Below are 19346 nucleotides of genomic sequence, written 5' to 3'. Positions count from 1 at the left end.
ACAAAAATTAGCCAGGCGTGGCAGCAGGCATCTGTAATCCCAGCTACTTGGGAGGCTGAGGCAGGAGAATCACTGGAACCTGGGAGGCGGAGGTTGCAGTGAGTCGAGATCATGCCATTGCACTCCAGCCTAGGCAATAAGAGTAAAACTACATCTCAAGGCTGAGTGTGGTGGCTCATTCCTGTAATCCCAGCACTTTGGGAGGCAGAGGCAGTTGAATCACGAGGTCAGGAGTTCAAGACCAGGCTGGCCAACATGGTGAAACCCCATCTATATGAAAAATACAAAAAATTAGTCGGGCGTGGTAGTGGGCACCTGTAATCCCAGCTACTCGGGAGGCTGAGGCAGGAGAATCGCTTGAACACAATGGGTGGAGGTTGCAGTGAGCCAAGATTGCGCCACTGCACTCCAGCCCGGGGGACAAAGTGAGACTCCATCTCAAAACAAACAAACAAACAAACCAAACAAACAAAAAATACTCTGTCTCAAAACAAAAGAAAACAGAAATGTTCAAGATCACCTGTCTGTGTGAGGGAAAAGTGAAAGAGCAGTTGCAGTTGCAATTACCCTTAGCATAGTTCATCTCACAACCCTCAACTCTACACTCCCAGTCCCCCAGTCTTCACTCTGCTGGCAGGGACTGCCCCATGCCACCTGTGCCAGCAACAACAGGCTCCAGGTTCTGGGGCAGTAAAAACAGTCCTGCTCCCCCATGATTGCTATCCTGTGGCTGCAGTGAACTATTTTACTCCCTCTCTTCATCAAGCAAGTATTTCTGGAGTGCCTACCATGTGTCAGGCACTCTTCTGGGCATTGGGAATACAGCCATCAACAAGCAGACATCATTGCAATCCTCAAGCAGCTTATTTTAAAGTAGAGAGGAGGCAGACACGCAAATATGTAAGATGAAGTGGCGATGCATGCTTATTTGTGTCCATAAACATTGTTCATTCACCAAACAGCTACTGAACATCCTGGCGTCTGTCTCCTCTCACAACACAATAAACAGATTATTAATGCCTTGATCTGTGAGTGGCCAAAAATGTAGATGGCCCACCTGACTCAGGTAGGTGACAGGAAGGATTGCAGGTGATCCCTCAGAGCCCTGAGCCAGAAAGCTTTGCTAGAGGATGCAGAAGTTATATGGTTCAGCACCAGAGAACATATAGCACTGTTACAGGAGCCGTAAGATCAAAGGCAATGACTGAGTTCAAGACTCCATCACCTCCCCACTCTGTTACTTTATTACCCCAACTGCCTGTCTACAAGGATAAATTACATCCTTATCACAAGGGACTGGGGAGGGGAGCTCTATTGAGAGACACAGATGAGTTGCTAGAGAGGCTTAGTCCTTTCCAGTTAGGTTTGGGGACAGACAACACCCGAGGTAGCATCGTAAGAGAGAAAAAGAGGCCAGGACAGCACCTGTGTGGGACTGAGAAGCCCGTTTGTCCGTGTGAATCCTCAGTTGTGACCCCACTAGGGCTCCATGAATGTGGGCTGAATTAAATTCCAGGGAAGAAAACAGACAAGCAATGTCGATTTGAGCTTTTCATGCATGTGGGCACAGAAAAGAGTGGTGAAGAGGCTATAAAATCAGGCAGAAGTTTGAATGTCTCCGGTAGTTGTATAACCTGATTTCACCAAATTCATTTTCCCATCTGCAAAATGAGATTGGTACTCAAAAAACCTACTTTAATGAATCAATATGATAATTACACAACAGGTGGTAAGCATTGAAAAATATTTCAAAATTATATTACCATTTAAAAAGAATGATAGGAAAGTAAACATTTTCTAACCTCAACTCTGTGGTTTACCTGCTTCCAAACATTAATCCCTACAGCTACCTATCCACCTACCAATCTCACCGATGTGACCAACATCTAGAATGCACCTGCCTTTTTCTCCAAGCCTCCAGGCAGCCCACATCAGACTTCCACAACACACTTGAAATCCTTCCACCCTTCCCCTTGCCCTCAGGTTCTCCGCCTCATATGCTCCCTCAAGCCAACAGATTTTCACCCAGCTACTAGCTTCCTGCATGCAGCAACACGATTATATCTTCCCCTTCCTCACCTCTACCAAGTTTCTTCTAGCAAAGCACAGCCCTCCAAAGCCAGATTCCAGGAAAAGTCCCACCCACCAATGAACATACTCAGCTTGGAGCCTCTAATTGCAGCCCAGGGTCAAAGTCCCAGGTTCACTCAGCCTAAAAGTGGTACTATGCCTCCTGCATTACCATCCAAATAACTACTCCCACAGAGATGACTCTAGAGACCCTGCCCAGCCTTAATCTCCTGTGAATCTCTACAGAACCACTTAATGGCCCCTATGGAGATTAATTTAAACCTTACTTATTAAAAAGCAAAGGCCCTCTTCTTTCTCCATTTTTCCAGCCATTTTTCATGGCTGGCCATTCAAAACACAGCCTGGAGAATACAGCAGCTTCTCCCTGCTTCTGCATCTGCTACTATCTTGCTAATAGGTCCCTCTCTCACCTGTCCTTCTTCCACCTGGACAACTCCTACTCATTCCCAGAGGTTCAGCTCAGACACCCCGCTCTCTATAACGGCTTCCCTGAGAGTGAGCCTTCTCGGTGAAGAGCAGCCAAAACTTACCCCGTAAAAGCACTTGATACATGGACATGCCCCACTCCACCTTTCTCCCTCCCCCTCACATACACCACACACTTGTGTGCTCCTCAAAGGCAGGGACCATGTATACCTCATCTTTGTACGCTCAGGGTCTAGCCAATTTCTGGTTCACTGTAAGCAGGCTCCAACCCCTGCTTTTACCCTGTTACCTGCCATTTTCTATCTCCCTGTCTTTTTTCTTTTTAATGCAGCAAACCTCTGGGCTAAGGGGGCTACCCAGTTCTCATGAGTTACACTCTGCCTGTGTACAAAATCCCCATCATTCCAGCATCTTCAGCATAGTTCTGAAATCAAATCCCATCTAACTCTTGCCCCATTCCCAATTAACCCAGACTGGCTCCACAGCAGGGTAAAGTAACATGTCATCACCAAGAAGCAAAAGTTCTGGGTTGTAATTTTGAGTACATCTCTAATTAGCTATGTGACCTTGGGCAACGGTTAAAATAAAGGTGACAGCAGCACTAGGCCTCATTCTCAGGGGACCTTTGAGATTCAAATGGAATATCTGATTGGAAAGTATTTTATAAAGTGCAAAGCACTGTACAATCATAAAGGACATGATGAACAATTGTATCAAATTGAAGCCATTGACTATAAGATGTGCCATTATCAACTTAGAATGAACAACAACTGCACAACTATGGCACATTGTGATAAGACAACCACATTTCAGTGATATTAAAATGTGAATAAAGTGTGTTTTAGAATTGATTCAGTACAACTTATTTGTCTCAATAAAATATAGGAACCTGCTATAAAATTTTCATATTTGCCAATGGCACATAATAGGGATCCAGTAACCTATGTCAAGTAAATGAACAAGAACCAATTGATAATATTATTTTTCTTGGGGGGGGGCGCCCATGGTGGGGAAATGGAGTCTCAGTCTGTCACCCAGGCTGGAGTACAATGGCGCAATCTCGGCCCACTGCAACCTCCTCCTCCCAGGTTCAAGCGATTCTCCTGCTTCAGTCTCCCAAGCAGCTGGTACTATAGGCACATGCCACCACACCCGGCTAATTTTTGTATTTTTAGTAGACACGGGGTTTCATGATGTTGGCCAGCCTGGTCTTGAACTCCTGATCTCAGGTGATCTGCTGGCCTCGAGCCTCCCAAAGTGCTGGGATTACAGGTATGAGCCATCGCGCCCAGCCAATAATATTCTTAGGCCAAATTATCACCTCTTTCATTGGAATTGGGCAGCAGGAGGCTTCCCAATGCCAGTACCTCCCCTCTAAATCACGTCTCAGCATGCTCAAAACCCTCAAATGATGACTTTCAGATATATCCAAACTCCTTAGCCTGGCATTTTTAAGGCACTTTATAACTAAGTTTCCTCTCCCCTCCATCATTTCCTGGAACTGTCTTCACCAGAATGTATCACTCTAAGAAAGATCCTACTCAAGTCCCGGCCATAGCAATCAGCTCATCAGCTCAACGTCTCCTCCCTCTGTGTACACTCAAAACCAACTCTAGGCCCATGCTACTTACAGAGAGCCTGCCTCTGAGGGGATTGCCTGACCCTAAGGCCCCAGGCTTTTATCCCTACCACTCAGATTAGGTAATCCCATCTGGAGCGTACATTCTAGACTATAAAGGTTTGGGTGTTGGGGCTGGGGGCTGCATTGCAGAAATTAAATGCAAAACTACATAGTCTTTTTTTTTTTTTTTTTTGAGAGGGAGTCACTGTCTGTCACCCAAGCGGGAGTGCAGTGGTGTGATCTCAGCTCACTGCAACCCCCGCCTCCCGGGTTCAAGCGATTCTCCTGCCTCAGCCTCCCGAGTAGCTGGGACTACAGGTGCCCGCCACCAAGCCCAGCTAACTTTTTGTATTTTTAGTAGAGACAGGGTTTTGCCATGTTGCCCCGGCTGGTTTCAAACTCCTGACCTCAGGCAATCCACCCGCCTCGGCCTCCCAAAGTGCTGCGATTACAGGCGTGAGCCACCGTGCCTGGCCCACACACTTTTTCCTTTAACTGCCCCCTGGTGCTGGCAGGAACTGTGCAAGCAGAAAAACTGGTGACGAAGTAGAGAAAACCCTATTGGGTGTCCTAGTCCCCCACTGTCCACCATTACTGACCGTAGACTGTAGGTCTAGCACCCACCATTGTGGACCTTTACCTATTCTTCTATCTATAAGAGTTGAGGCAGGGGGAGGATGGGAGACGGAGTTGGATGATTTCTAAAGGTGCCTATCCACACTTTCCCTTTCTTCACTTTAGGCTTTCTTAAAATGCACATGTGCAGGGAAAGGTAAGCCATTAAGTCATTAACACCTTAGTGAGAGTGAATTTTACAGGAAAGGCAAGACATTTAGAAAAAGGGGAAGGAATAGAAACAGAAAGGGGACTGAAAACACAGGCAAGTGAGTTTCGTACTAGTAAAAGCCCCAGAGAAGACCCTGAGTTCTCGCTGGTTGTTTTGTGTTGGGGGAGGGAAAGCAGTGGATCCCTTCTAAGGGAAAGGAAGCGGGAGAGATTTTTCAGTTCTCCTAGGACTCTGAGGTTCCAGAGGCTCTGCCCCGTCCAAGCACCCAGGCACAATTCCACTGATTAGCTCATCCCATGTCACAACCTCCCCCATCCCCAACTCCTTGCCTCCAACTAAAGAATATTTATACTTTCATCTCCATTTCCCACACTACTTAGTCTCCTCTGGCCCACAGTTCCCTCGAAGAGATGTCTTCCTCCAAGCCGCTAGCTGGCTTCAGGGAAATCCTCATCCTTCAAAAGCCCCATTAAGTGCAGGACTCTCCAAAGGGCCGCCCCAGGGACCAGAAAATCAAACTCCTTCCCTGCAACTTCCTTTAACTTTGTCCATGCCTTTCCTCCAGCACTTGGCACTTTCTACCCTAGGCCAGGTTTGACTCCTAGGTTCCACAAAGTTCCTGGAGGGCAACGTCCAACACACCCAGCGCAGTGTCTGCCACACACAGGGTGCTAGAGAAATGCTTAGAGAAGGGAACTGAAGTCCGGAGTCAACTATCTGAATTACGGTTTGGCCTCTACTAAATAACTTCCGGGCGACCCTCCTTCTCTCTGGGCCTCAGCTGCCCCAACTGTAAAATGGGAGGACTTGGAGGACAGGGTCTAGGCCCTTTCCGCTGTGACAACTGTGATTCCGCGAAAGCTCTAAGCGGATGGGCGTGGCCCCGCCCCCTGGGCGCCCAGAAAAGTCCGGGCAGGGGGCGCGCAAGGCTCCAACCCCGCCTAGCCTGGGGTCGACGCTTTCGGAAAAACTCTGGGTCCCCCTCCCCCATGGCGTGCACCCCGTGATTGGGCCGCGGCCGGCACTTCCGCACAGCGGGCCAGGCCAGAGCACGGCGCGCGCCCCGCGCTCCTGCCACCCCGGAGGCGCTCGCGCCGGGGGAGGGCTGGGGGTTCCCGAAGCGCCCGCGGGCGGAGGGTGAGGGGAAGGAAGGATTTGCAACAATACCTCAGGGAGGAGGCAGCCGGGGCAGCGGCGGCGGCGGCGGCAGCGGCGGCGGCGGGTGGAGGCGGAGGCAGAGACAGAGGAGGAGGTGCCCGGGCACTCCCCCTCCCATTGTCCCCAGCCCCGGACAGGCCCTGCCCCGCGCCCCACACTGGCCTCCTCGAGCGCGCCGCCCGCGCCCAGCGCCCCGCGCCCCGCGCCCCGGGCCGTGCAGCCAGCCCTTACCTTGCAGCGCCCGGCTGTCCCCCGATCGCTAAAGCTACTTATCCCGGGAAAGCTCGCGCGGGACCCGGGAACGAACCCACAGACAAAAAGTGAAACTTCGGCAGGGCTGGAGCGGCTGCTGGTTGGTGCCTTTCCCCCTCCTTCCTCCCCACCGTCCCCACCCCCTCCCCTTGGTCTCCCGTGCGGTGCCCTGAGCGCTGGAGGCTGACGTCAGGGGCCTGAATTCCTGACTTTGCCTGCACGCATTTGTCCATGTAAGGTATGGGAAGGCGTGTGCCCGCGGAGCCGCCGCGCAGAGCTCGCCTGGCGGGGGAGGGGAAACCCGCAGCCGGCAGTGGCTTTGCCAAAAGGTGGGCGCACTGAGGGCATTGCATTTCCTGAGAGGAAGAGGAGGAGACGCGGGAATGCAGGGAGCTTGCAAAGGAGGAAGGGAAAGAGGGAGATGTGGAGACTTTACCCCTGCTAGAGGAAGAGGAAGGAGACGTAGGAGGAAGCGGCCGCGTCAGGGGGCTCCTGGAAAATGGAAAAGCCTGCGTCTACTATTAAGGCGTCAAATTAAGGCACTGAGCTTGAGTGGAAGAGATCCAGCCATGAAATCCCCTTCCAAGATTTTCCTCGTGAGCCCCGCCCTGGATTCCCAGCAAGACTCAAAACTTACAAGGTGTCAGAGCTGGCAAAGACCAACTTCCAACCCGTCCGCTTGGCACGTGAGGAAACTGAAGCTCTCGGAAGAGAAATGACTTGTACAGGGTCGTCACTCAACAGATCGAGGAGCAGGCCCAGGCGCTCTGCCTCCCACTTGGGTTGCCGCCTCCAGGAAGGGCCCTGCCTTCCTTTTAGCCCTGAGCCTTGAAGCAGGTTAGATGTCCGCAGGCTGCGCGGACCACCCAGTGATTTCTACTGCTCTTGGCCCAGAGCCAGTTCCTGGAAGGTCCTGGTTGACAGTGAGCCCTGAATATCAATGACAATCAGTTGCTCCAGGGCAACTTCCTCTGTCCTATGCTCAAATATGTGAATCCCTGGAGTTTAACGTTTACTTCTGAGCCCCGCCCAGAAAGCTTGCTCTGTGCTTATAGCTTCAAAAAAGTCTGCGAACGGGATGAACTGGTTTGAATACAGACAATCCTGTTATTGGAAGGTTTGAGTTGGAGTTTTCCCCCCTCTGACATCTGTAAGGGTGAACGACGATGAGAACCACCACTTACTGTGTTAGGGGATTATGACGTGCAGCAGCCATTGCCTGGAAAGCACTCCATGCCCTGAGACTTCCTTTCCTTGTACTTCTCTCCTATTAATATCTAAAATAATCCCTCACGTTAGCATATAATGAAAGCAATCTCTCACCCGGCTATTGCATCTTCAGGTGAGTTAGATAGGACAAAGCGTAGTCCCCCGCTTTACACTTCAGGCAAAAACTTAAGGAACGTTACTCGCCCAACACAAAATAACTGACCTTCCAAGCACCTGTCTTCCCCTCCTCCCATACGGGTCTCCTGACTAATCCCTTGATCTTTCCATACCTGGCCCTGACCTCTAGCAGGACATAATTCCATTCATAACTGTTGAGAGTACACCATGAACTACCGATTCATAAAAACTCCAAAAAGTGGTTCTTCTGAGGATGGATTTTAGTGGGATTCTTTTGACCAGGAATTAAGGAAATAATGTAAAAACATATGTTATTGGATTTATTAAGCACCTTCCTTGTGCTTAATAAGTGTTTGAATTCAGACATTTCAGGGGTAAGACTACTTAACCTGTTCCTAACAACTATCTAATGTTCACATACAAAAATATGAACATGGTTGGGCGTGGTGGCTCACACCTGTAATTCCAGGACGCCGAGAGGGGCAAATCACCTGAGGTCACGAGCTGGTGAGCAGCCTGGCCAACATGGCAAAACCCTGTCTCTACTAAAAATACAAAAAATTAGACGGGCGTGGTGGTGAGCGCCTGTAATCCCAGCTATTCTGGAAGCTGAGGTAGGAGAATTGCTTGAACCCGGGAGGCAAAGGTTTTAGTGAGTCGAGATTGCGCCACTGCACTCCAGCCTGAGGGACAGAGCAAGACTCTGTCTTAAAAAAAAAAAAAAGAACGCAGTAGTAGAGAGATAAGGTCGAGAATAACCACTCATTCCACAGAATAATAAAGAATTTATCTCTTTGCAACTAACATAGTTTGAAATGGGAGATATGAGCTCTTAGATTTTTTTCTGGGGTTTTAAAAAGGTCAGATCCTATCAAAACACAGTTCACTCACTCAAACATTTCAGCATACTCACATTCTGAGTACTAGGGTTTACTATGAAAAGAATTCCAGTGTTACATGAAGTAAAAATGGATTATCTCAATTCTCATGGAATATAATGGGACTTGACCAGCATTTCCTTTTTTTTTTTCCTTCAGTAACCCACTTATAAAGAATAATAGGGTCCTAATAAGGATTAAGATTTAATAAAGTATAATTAGAGTTGTTCATTTCTTCCATCATACGCATTATAAGAGTACTGTGCTGGATCCAGAAACGCTACTAATTATGTTGAAAGGGCTATATGGGTGTGTTGGGGAAGATCACTACGTTTCTCCTCCTGAAATGTTTATGAATTGCTCAGGTGAGCATGGTGAGCATGGTGTTAGCACGAACATCATATAAGGTTAACTACAAAAGATAATTTTGACTCATGAGGAACTTCCCAGGAATATAACCACCCAAGTCATAATCTGGATGCTTAGTGAACCACATACAGTGTTGTCGTCAGTGCTAACCCCACCAAAAGCCTCATTCCCATTGACTGTTCCGGTTTCTTTCGTACTCTTACTTTTCTCAACCCCCTGTTACAACTTTCTATGTGCAGGGGCTTGCACGAAATGGGAAGGTTGTATAAATTTGCACTCAGTGGTAGAAAAATACTGGTTTACCAAATCAGAGACTAAAAAAAGCACAGAATTTCAGGTGTAGTGTGGGGTCATTTGGTCCAAGGATAGCACACTGGTGACCTAAAGGCTACCAGCAGCATTTTCATGGGTTCAGTAATGGCATAAAAGACTTTCAACCAAGCTGGGCTTGGGTCCTGCCTTTCATTTGCATCCATTACAGTCCTGTACACATGGCCTTTGTGGAGCTCATGCCAGTCCTTATTTTGGAGTGCTCGGCAATATTTTAAGGAGTTTTCATATACAATTCACTTAACTCTCACAAGACCCCTTCTTAGGTTGGCATTATTATTTTTTTATTTTATCCATGAACTAAATAAAAGCCCAGGGAGTTTAAGTACTAGCTCTGTGTTAAGAGCTGAGTAAGCTCTTTTTATTTTTTTTATTATTATTATTATTATTATTATTATTATTATTATTATTAAGATGGAGTCTCACTCTGTCGCCCAGGCTGGAGTGCAGTGGCACGATCTCTGCTCGCTGCAAGCTCCACCTCCTGGGTTCACACCATTCTCCTGCCTCAGCCTCCTGAGTAGCTGGGACTATAGGCGCCCACCACCACGCCCGATTTTTTTTTTTTTTTTGTATTTTTAGTAGAGACGGAGTTTCACCATGTTAGCCAGGATGGTCTTGATCTCCTGACCTCGTGATCTGCCCTCGGCCTCCCAAAGTGCTGGGATTATAGGCGTGAGCCACCGCGCCCGGCCCTGAGCTGAGTAAGCTCTTACTCAGCTGAGGGTAGGTAAGCTAAAATTCCACGCTAATCCCTGGCAAGCTGGCACCTCGCTCACCCACTGTGGAGTGACCATCTGCTCTTAGTTTGAACACTCCAGCATTGGGAACTTATGGTCTCCCACAGCTGACCAAGAGAAAAAGTTCTGAAGAGGCTACTAGAAAAATAATAAGAGTAAGAGGGCCATGGGTGATAGAAGGTAAATACCAATCTGCTGTTGCCTCTGAGAACCTAACACCCATCAGGCCAAATGCCTCTAGTGTGGTTTGCACAGACCTTCATAATTTGGCACCTACTTGTTCCTTCAGCCTCATTTCTTCCAGGATTTTATGTGCCCCCACCCTCCACCCTGCTTCTAGTAGTTTTCCAAGCACATCATACCTCTCCCTGCTTACCTCTGTTTGCACATCTTCCCTTTTCCCTCAGGAGTCCTCAGCCTTCTCTTTCAGATAACTTCAAGTGATGGGGCCTGAATGCAAGCAGACCAACAAGAGGAGCCCAGGCATTTGGAAGTAGCAATCAAGATTAGCATGGGGGCCGGGCGCGGTGGCTCACACCCGTAATTCCAGCACTTTGGGAGGCCTAGGCGGGCGGATCACCTGAGGTTGGGAGTTTGAGACCAGCCTGGCCAACATGTGAAACCTCATCTCTACTAAAAATACAAAAATTGGCCAGGCCTGGTGGTGCACGTTTATAATCCCACCTACTCTGGAGGCTGGGGCACAAGTATCGCTTGAACCTGGGAGGCGGTGGTTCCAGTGAGTCAAGATCACCCTACTGCACTCTAGCTTGGTTGACAGAGCAAGACTGTGTCTCAAAAAAAAAAAAAAAAAAAAAAAAAGGCTAGCACAAAGAGGGACAGAAGAGAGAAATGTTTATGGTCCTTGCCTTACCCTAAATTACTCTGCAACCTTTTGGCAAGTCACTTCCTCTCTATTCTCAGTTTCTTTATCTATTAAATTGGGTTCTTAGACTTGGTGGTCTCCAATATTCTCCCAGTTTTTCAGTTTGATGTTACATTCTACCCAGTGACCAAATTCATATTCCGGAAGCATAGTATGCTATGTCACACCACAAATCTTGTAAACGTTCCTGATATGGTTTGGCTGTGTCCCCACCCAAATCTCATCTTGAATTGCAGTTCCTATAATCCACACGTGTCATGGGAGGGACCAGGTGGAGATAGTTGAATCATAGGGGCGATTTTCCCCCTCCTGTTCTCGTGATAGTGAGTTAGTTCTCATGAGATCTGATGGTTTTTTAAGGGTCTTTCCCCTTCACTTTGCACTCATTCTTCTGCCTCCTGTTGCCACATGAAGAAGGACATGTTTGCTTCCCCTTCTGCCATGATTGTAAGTTTCTTGAGACCTCCCAGCCATGCTGAACTGTTGAGTCAATTAAACTTTTTTCCTTTATACATTTCCCAGTCTTGAGTATGTCTTTATTAGCTGTGTGATAATGGACTGATAGCATTCAATAATATCAACCAAATTAAGTTCATACCCGGCAGCTTCCCCTTCCTTATTTCATGATCAAATCCTGATGGCCTTTCCAACTATATGTTGTACCTCCAACACCCCCTCCTCTACCACACACATACACACACACGCCACTTCCTTTACTTCCCGCCTCCAGGCTTTTGCATGTTTAGTTTTCTCCTCTTGAACCTAAAAGACTTTCCAGGCCCATCTCCAAAACTGCAGATTCTACCTGTCCAGCCAACCCCCTCTCACAGAATCTCTACCCCATTGCCCATTCCTTCCAAACTCCCTCCATTAATATGAAAATAACTTCTCTATTTTCTCAAAAAGATGCCCATTTCATTATCCCAATGCATTACAATTTTTCATCAGTGAGTTTGATCTCCTCCATGCAAATATAGAATTGTTTGTATTAGTCTCCATGTCTTGTTCATTTCTCTTCCCCAGCAGCCAAGGCAGTACCTGGCACTTATAACCAAATGTTATCCAGTAAGTGAGTGAATGAGTGAATCACTCTTTCACTCAATGTGGATAGAAAAGCAACACAATTGATGCTGTCCCTCTGGAAGATTGGTCATGTTTCTTTAGATCATGGCTCTGAGCAGGCATCAGAAGGGGCAAGGGGAAGAGACAGGACTAATACTGGCCATTTGTTACAATGTGCTCTGTGTGCACTTTCTAGGCCTTCTGACGATTACCATACATAAATTGTATAAATTTTCTGATAACATAGTTCTGCTATTAGAATAGACATGAAATTAAAACCATGGTTATTTCTCAACTTTATATAAACAAAATTCGAAAAGATACCTAAGGTCATCTTTTTTCAGAAATAACTAAGCATAAGTGACAGTTTTAATATTTTATATATCCTTTTCTATAGTTGAGCATAGGTCTTTTCCAAGATTATAGTACCAGTGTCTTATGCAAACCAGGCCTCTGGGTGACAATGACTCTAGCTCGGCCCAGTGAGCATCAGCCTTTGGAAAAGAGATTAAAAACTTAATTTGGTAAATAGTAGTACAGGCTTGTAGTAAATGAAACACTAAAGATAATAAAACAGTTTACAGACTGGGTGTGATGGCTCACACCTATAATCCCAGCACTATGGGAGGCCGAGGCGGGCAGATCACTTGAGGTCAGGAGGCCAGGAAGCCAACAAGGTGAAACCCCGTCTCTACTAAAATACAAAAGGTAGCCAGGTGTGGTGGTGGGCACCTGTAATCCCAACTACTTGGGAGGCTGAGGCAGGAGAATCACTTGAGCCCAGTGGGCAGAGGTTGCAGTGAGCAAAGATCATGCCACTGCACTCCAGCCTGGAGGACACAGTGAGACTCCCTCTCAAAAAATTAAATTAAATTAAATAAAACAGATTATAAAAGGTTTGCTTACTCTCTCTTCTTCACATCTCATTGTAGAATGGAGGAAGAAAGTCAATGCAAAAAGAGAATGTATGATCAGACTTCCTAAATGAATGTTTTCTCTTTTTATTGAGTACTAGGTCTTTGGTGTCACAAGCTAATTTCTTCATTAGCTTACAGGAATCAAATCAATATGGAACAAATGATAATTTGTATCTGTCCCATGTGTTTCTGCACAATTTCACCCAGTTTTTAGTAAGTGGCTATAGCGTTATCACTATTTGTATTTTGCCAGATCACAGGATCGGATTGTCTGCATGTATTTTGGTGTATCCCAACTCAACTACCTGTACCAATGTAACGGCTTTTGACCTCAGGTAAGTGCAGGACTTAGAAGAGATATGATTGTGCCTGGAAGCCTGTGAATCTTCAGAGATCAGGCAGAGCCGTCTCACAGTGGGGACCAGTCTCTTGTAGCAGAGATGTTGGTAAGCAGAGCTTTAATCCTTTTTGTGTTCACTACCAATGAAAAGTTTCAAAGAGGCTCAAACAACAAGGGAGACAGTTTATGCCATCTTTTTGCTCTAACAACAGGTTATTATGTACCTACTAGCCTTATTAGGCCTGGGAATACAGTGTTGAGAAAAACATTAATAGACTCAGTTCCTACCCTACATCCTAAAACAAAGATAATACGTAATACCAGTTCCAAGCAGAGGGGTGTTGTTGAGATAGCTTTGCTGAGATCTCCCAGTGGACCACTGGATGGGCTAGATCCACTGCGGCAGCTGAGAGCCTCCTTTGATGGTGATGGAGCAGGCAACAATGAGCCTGGAGACACAACCGAGCTGGGGAAACACAAACATGGCACGTACATTTTTGTCTTCGCACAACAACAGAAGCAGGAGGTAAAGGATAATGTCCAAGGGTTTGATGTATGCAGCAAGGCCTCATGCAGTGGCCTCACTAGTTCCTTTAGAGAGTTGCATGGAGCTGAAGAAGGTCTATCAGTTCTTGATGAGCTCGGTACCTGGAATAGGCTTTAGGATGTGCTTTGCCTCATTCGTGGCTGCAATCCACAGTCTCACTGACTCCATGGGCATCACAGCAGATATTAGGTCAATTTTAGATGAATAGAAAGAAGTCCATGATATATATCTATGTAAATCTCTTTATATATACATGTATTTTTATATATATATATCTTCTATATATATATGTATATATACACAGTTTAATTGAGGTATAATTTGCATACCATGAAATTCATTCACTTTAGGCAGAAGTGGTTTTTAGTAAATTTAGTAAATTTATGGAATTGTACAACCATCACTGCATTCTAATAGTAGAGCAGTTTCATCACCCCAAAAACGAAACCTTGCACCCATTTATAGTCATTGCCTATTCTTATCTTCATACCTAAATATCTACTAATCTACTTTGTGTCTCTATAAGATTTGCTTTTTCTGGACATTTCATATAAATGGAATCATAGAATGTGTGAACTTTCGCATCTGATTTATTCCACTTACCATGTTTTCAAGGTTCACTAAGGTTGGAGCATAATGTATCAATAGTTTTTTCCTTTTTATGGCCAAATAATATTCATTTGTATGGATATACCATATTCTCTTTACTCATTCATCAGTTGCTGAACATTTGGCTTATTTCCATTTGGGGGCTACAATGAATGATGCTCCTGTGACCACTCATGTACATATTTCTATGTGGACATATATTTTCATTTCTTTTGGTTACATGATATTTTAAAGTGGGAGAAAAGGCATAGATAGAATTTTTTAAGGGATTTGAAAGGGTATGCTTAATGTTATAAAAGTGATTTTTTTTTTTTTTTTTTTTTTTTGTTTTGAGACGGAATCTCGCTCTGTCGCCCAGGCTGGAGTGCAGTGGCAGGATCTTGGCTCACTGCAAGCTCCGCCTCCCAGGTTCACGCCATTCTCCTGCCTCAGCCTCCCAAGTATCTGGGACTATAGGCGCCCCCCCACCACGCCTGGCTAATTTTTTGTATTTTTAGTAGAGACGGGGTTTCACCGTGTTAGCCAGGATGGTCTCAATCTCCTGACCTCGTGATCCACCTGCCTCGGCCTCCCAAAGTGCTGAGATTACAGGCTCGAGCCACCACGCCCGGCCAAGTGATTGTTTTTAAGTGGTAAAATTATTCATTCTTTTTGCTTATCTAAATTTTCTAATTTTCTTACAATAAATGTGTCACTTTTAAATTTTCCTATGTGCCTGTAATAAGATGGACAATACAGCTTTTTAAGACAAAAAAGCAAACACATATTTGGGAAGATGTGATCCCTTTTGTTTGACCTTGAATCTTCCCAGCAATCTATGCCAGATGGTTTGTGGTAGAATATTATTTTGAAATATTTAATGAGATCTTTACCCGTATTTCCAGACCTTGGTTCTTTATTCACCCAACTAGCTAAGACAGTCTGTGTTAGTGCATTCCCAGGGATGGAATAGACCTCAAATTGAAAGAGACTAGGTTTCTTTTACTTTGCAGAATAAACTTAATTTTAATTGCATACTCCCAATTATAGAAAATTTTCACGTTTTTGCTTTTGAGTTTGTGGACTAAAATTAGCAGACTTTTACAGGTTAACCAGTCTTTATTTGAGAATCATCAAAGTCAACATGGCTCAAAATTGAATTCACCCGGGCTCTGCCTTCTCCCCACTTCCCTGTCTCCATTCATGGTACCCCAACCTCCTTGTGAGGAGGACGCTCACAACCTGTGGTCATTCTTGACTTCCCTCTCCCTTACTCCTCATTCTGATCACTGGTCAAGTCTGGCTGATTCTACCCACAAAATTCAATGTGTAAGCAGGGAGAGAAGAGAGGCAACAATTTTATTTATTTATTTATTTATTTATTTATTTATGAAACAGAGTCTTGCTCTGTCATGGAGGCTGGAGTGCAGTGGCACAATCTCAGCTCACTGCAACCTCTGCCTCCCAGGTTCAAGTGATCCTCCCACATCAGCCTGCCGAGTGGCTAGGATTACAGGTGTGTGCTAGGCTTGGCTAATTTTTTTTGTATTTTTGGTAGAGACAGGGTTTCACCATGTTGGCCAGGCTGGTCTCAGACTCCTTACCACAAGTGATTCAACCACCTCGGCCTCCCAAAGAGCTGGGATAAGCGGGGTGAGCCACCACTCCTGGCCCGAGAGGCAACAATTTAAATTTAAATGGTGATCCTCTCCACCAGGATTCTCATGACTGGAGATGCAAGACCTGAACCTCCTGGCCCACACTAGTTCTCACCACCTTTCCCTGCTTTTCATGGAGTGCTGTCTTACCTTGTTGATTGTTTAAAGATACCCATATTTGGCTGGCAGGTGGTGGCTCATACCTGTAATCCCAGCACTTTAGGAGGCTGAGGCGGACGGATTACTTGAAGTCAGGAGTTTGAGCCCAGCCAGGTCAACATGGTGAAACCCAGTCTCTACTAAATACAAAAATTAGCCGGGCGTGGTGGCAGGTGCCTGTAATCCCAGCTACTCAGGAGGCTGAGTTAGGAGAACCGCTTGAACCCAGGAGGCAGAGGTTGCAATGAGATCGTGCCACTGCACTACAGCCTGGATGACAGAACGAGACTCTGTCTCAAAAGATAATAATAAAATAAATAAAGATATCCATATTTTATCCAGCATGGCCTGTTAAAAGTCAGCTGCTACTTCTGGTGTTCAACCAATAAACTGTGATTAGTCCCAAAGCTAGAGGAAAGGGGATTGTATCCTAAGTATTTTTCAAGGATAATTTTAAGTAAAAATGTCCACATAATTTTATTTCAATCATCAACACTTACAGTAGGGTGGACTCCACCGTATGTTCACAAGGAAAATTCAAATGTAGTTTGAATATACAATGTTAGCACAATGCTAAAATAAACAAACTAGAATAAAAATAGATACCTATGGAGAATAGTAGGGCAGGAATTCATATTTGTGGCCCTAACATGATTTATTTTTCTCTGTCACACAGGCTGTAATGCAGTGGCACAATCTCAAACTCCACTTCCCAGGTTGCTCACTGCAACCTCCACCTCCTGGGTTAAAGCGATTATCCTTCCTCAGCTTCCCAAGTAGCTGGGATTATAGACGTGTGCCACTACACCCACCTAATTTTTGTATTTTTTTAGTAGAGATGGGGTTTCACCATGTGTTGGCCCAGCTGATCTTGAACTCCTGACCTCAGGTGATCTGCCGGCCTCAGCCTCACAAAGTGCTGGGATTACAGGTATGAGCCACCGCACCAGGCTTACATGATTTTTTAAACCAAAAAGCTTCCAGTATTTTCACCTTCCATTTGAACCTTACAAAGTCCCACTAAGACACATGGTATTCCCTTGTTTATCAGGGTAACTCACAGAACACCATGCTACCTTAATATCTCACCTCTCAATCCTGATTCGCTCTAGCTCGAGATCACCCAGGTGGCTACCGCTTGTAAGCTGAGGCACCGAAAAGGCTCTGGCTAAAAGATCTAGCTTCCTTTCAGCAAACGAGTTTATTATAAACTTTCTCTTTGCCTATGACACATGACATAATAGGCAGGAAAGAATTGAAACCCTTTAAGATTTCCTGAGCAGAAATACAAGCAGCTTGAATGGTTCGGGTGGCATTTTTAAGTTCCAAGTAGGACCGGTCACATTTCTTTAGGTTTCCCATGGAGATGCAGTTGAGATAAAGCCCTCAACTGCATCACTGAGCCCAGGGAGGAGGATGATCAGATTGGGAAGCAAGAGACTTGGGCTCCAGTCCCAACTCTGTGATAAACATGTGATCCCGAACAAGTCATTTCCTCTCCCTGAGCCTTATTCATTTATTCATTTTCTTTCTTTCTTTCTTTTCTTTTCTTTACTTTTCTTTCTTCCTTCCTTCCTTTCTCTCTCTTTTCTTTCTTCCTTCCTTTCTTTCTTTCTTCCTGTCTTCCTTCCTTCCTTCCTTTCTGTCTCTCTCTTTTCTCTGTCTTTTCTTTTCTTTTGTTTTCTTTTCTTTCTTTCCTCTGCAGGATGAAGATCCTCATTCCTGTCCCACCTTCTTCTGTATCTTTATGGCATGGACCAGATAAAACAATGCATTACAAACTGTACACACATTACAAAAGTACATTATGTAACTGTAAACACTATGCAAATTTATGGAATTTTTGGTTGAAGTTCATGATTCCTGACACTGCTTTTCCTATCCCCACTCAATCTTTTCACCACTGCTTTCAAAGTGAACCCCCAGTGTTCTTTCGTGGTCTATTTGACCCTTAATTTGTCAACCTATTAAGAATGGATCTACTAAACCACAAACTGACCTAAATTCAATATATATTGAGCCTTAATTTCCCCAAGTAGAATATAGATAACTTTCCAGCACCAAGCTCTGAAATTGAGGATTACTGAACTAATGTCTAAATGCTCTGAGTGCTTTTCTTTAAGGAAGAAAAGTGGCTGCTGCTTTGGGACAATGGCTGAATCTCCAATTAAATTCTTTAAAGCACAAGGCTTTGACATTTTCTTGCTACCTCTGATTACATTAAAGGATTATGTCTGATCTCTGTGGCAGATGTAAGAAGAAGAAACAGATTTGATTTTGTTTCTTTCTATGTTATAATGACTAATTATTACAGTTCAAAAAAATTATCTAAATTTCGATGTCTCCCATTGCATGCATCCCGCTTAATCAAAAGACAAATAGCATTCATTGGGATGAAGAATAAGAGAATTGAGAGTCCTGGGCAGTTTATCTATGCCTGTCACTAACTCACTGCTTGATGTTTGACTATGAGATGATCATCTTTCATACGCGGTTTGACCTTTTAGTGAATGTAATGCAAGAAACTCCCCCTGGCCCAGCACATTCCGTCTTAAAATCTAAAAAACAACTATTAATGATCTGGCAATGGTGTTTGCTATCTAAATAGGGTACTGTATATCCATGTTGCCCTGGACAATCCTAAATCAAGACTATCTTCTCGGGCAAATTTTATTTATTTATTTATTTATTTAGAGACGGAGTTTCACTCTTGTTGCCCAGACTGGAGTGCAGTGGTTCGATCTCAGCTCACCGCAACCTCTGCCTCCTAGGTTTAAGCGATTCTCCTGCCTCAGCCTCCCGACTAGCTGGGATTACAGGCATGCGCCACCATGCCCGACTAATTTTGTATTTTTAGTAGAGGTGGGGTTTCTCCATGTTGGTCAGGCTGGTCTCAAACTCCCAACCTCCAGTGATCCGCCCACCTCAGCCTCCCAAAGTGCTGGGATTACAGGCATGAATCACTGCACACGGCCTTCTTAGGCTAATTATTAATAGCGTTGCCTTTTACTCTCAAAAGTGGCCCAATTTGGGTGACTGACATTTTGGTTACCCTACAGCATAGAACTTCTTCAAATAAACTTTCTTGGGTACCTATTAATGCAGAAACTCCTGAACATGATAATTACTGGACTTGAAGCAGTCATGGATCCTACTCTATGAGAAAAAAGAGACCAGTAAGCGGTATATA

The 19346-nt window shown here is 45.1% G+C and overlaps 1 protein-coding gene across 6 annotated transcripts in view; it reads right to left on the bottom strand.

The window, feature by feature from the left end:
• The window catches only part of LPP (LIM domain containing preferred translocation partner in lipoma), a 741617-nt gene extending 734624 nt beyond the window's left edge, over positions 1 to 6993 (bottom strand). For 3 of the 6 annotated variants that reach the window (XM_038002347.2, XM_038002351.2, XM_038002344.2), the window contains exon 1: positions 6315 to 6458. The gene's annotated coding sequence lies outside the window, so the exon portion shown is untranslated. Of the gene's footprint in view, positions 1 to 6092; positions 6202 to 6314; positions 6459 to 6972 lie in introns of those variants that run through there. The other 3 variants (XM_038002361.2, XM_038002346.2, XM_038002350.2) reach the window with 2 other exon arrangements.
• Positions 6994 to 19346: the final 12353 nt, after the last annotated feature.

Source organism: Chlorocebus sabaeus, chromosome 15 (assembly GCF_047675955.1).
Source record: "Chlorocebus sabaeus isolate Y175 chromosome 15, mChlSab1.0.hap1, whole genome shotgun sequence".
NCBI classification, from domain to species: domain Eukaryota; kingdom Metazoa; phylum Chordata; class Mammalia; order Primates; family Cercopithecidae; genus Chlorocebus; species Chlorocebus sabaeus.
Note: the sequence above shows the minus strand (reverse complement) of the source record. Positions and strands in the feature narration are given on the sequence as shown.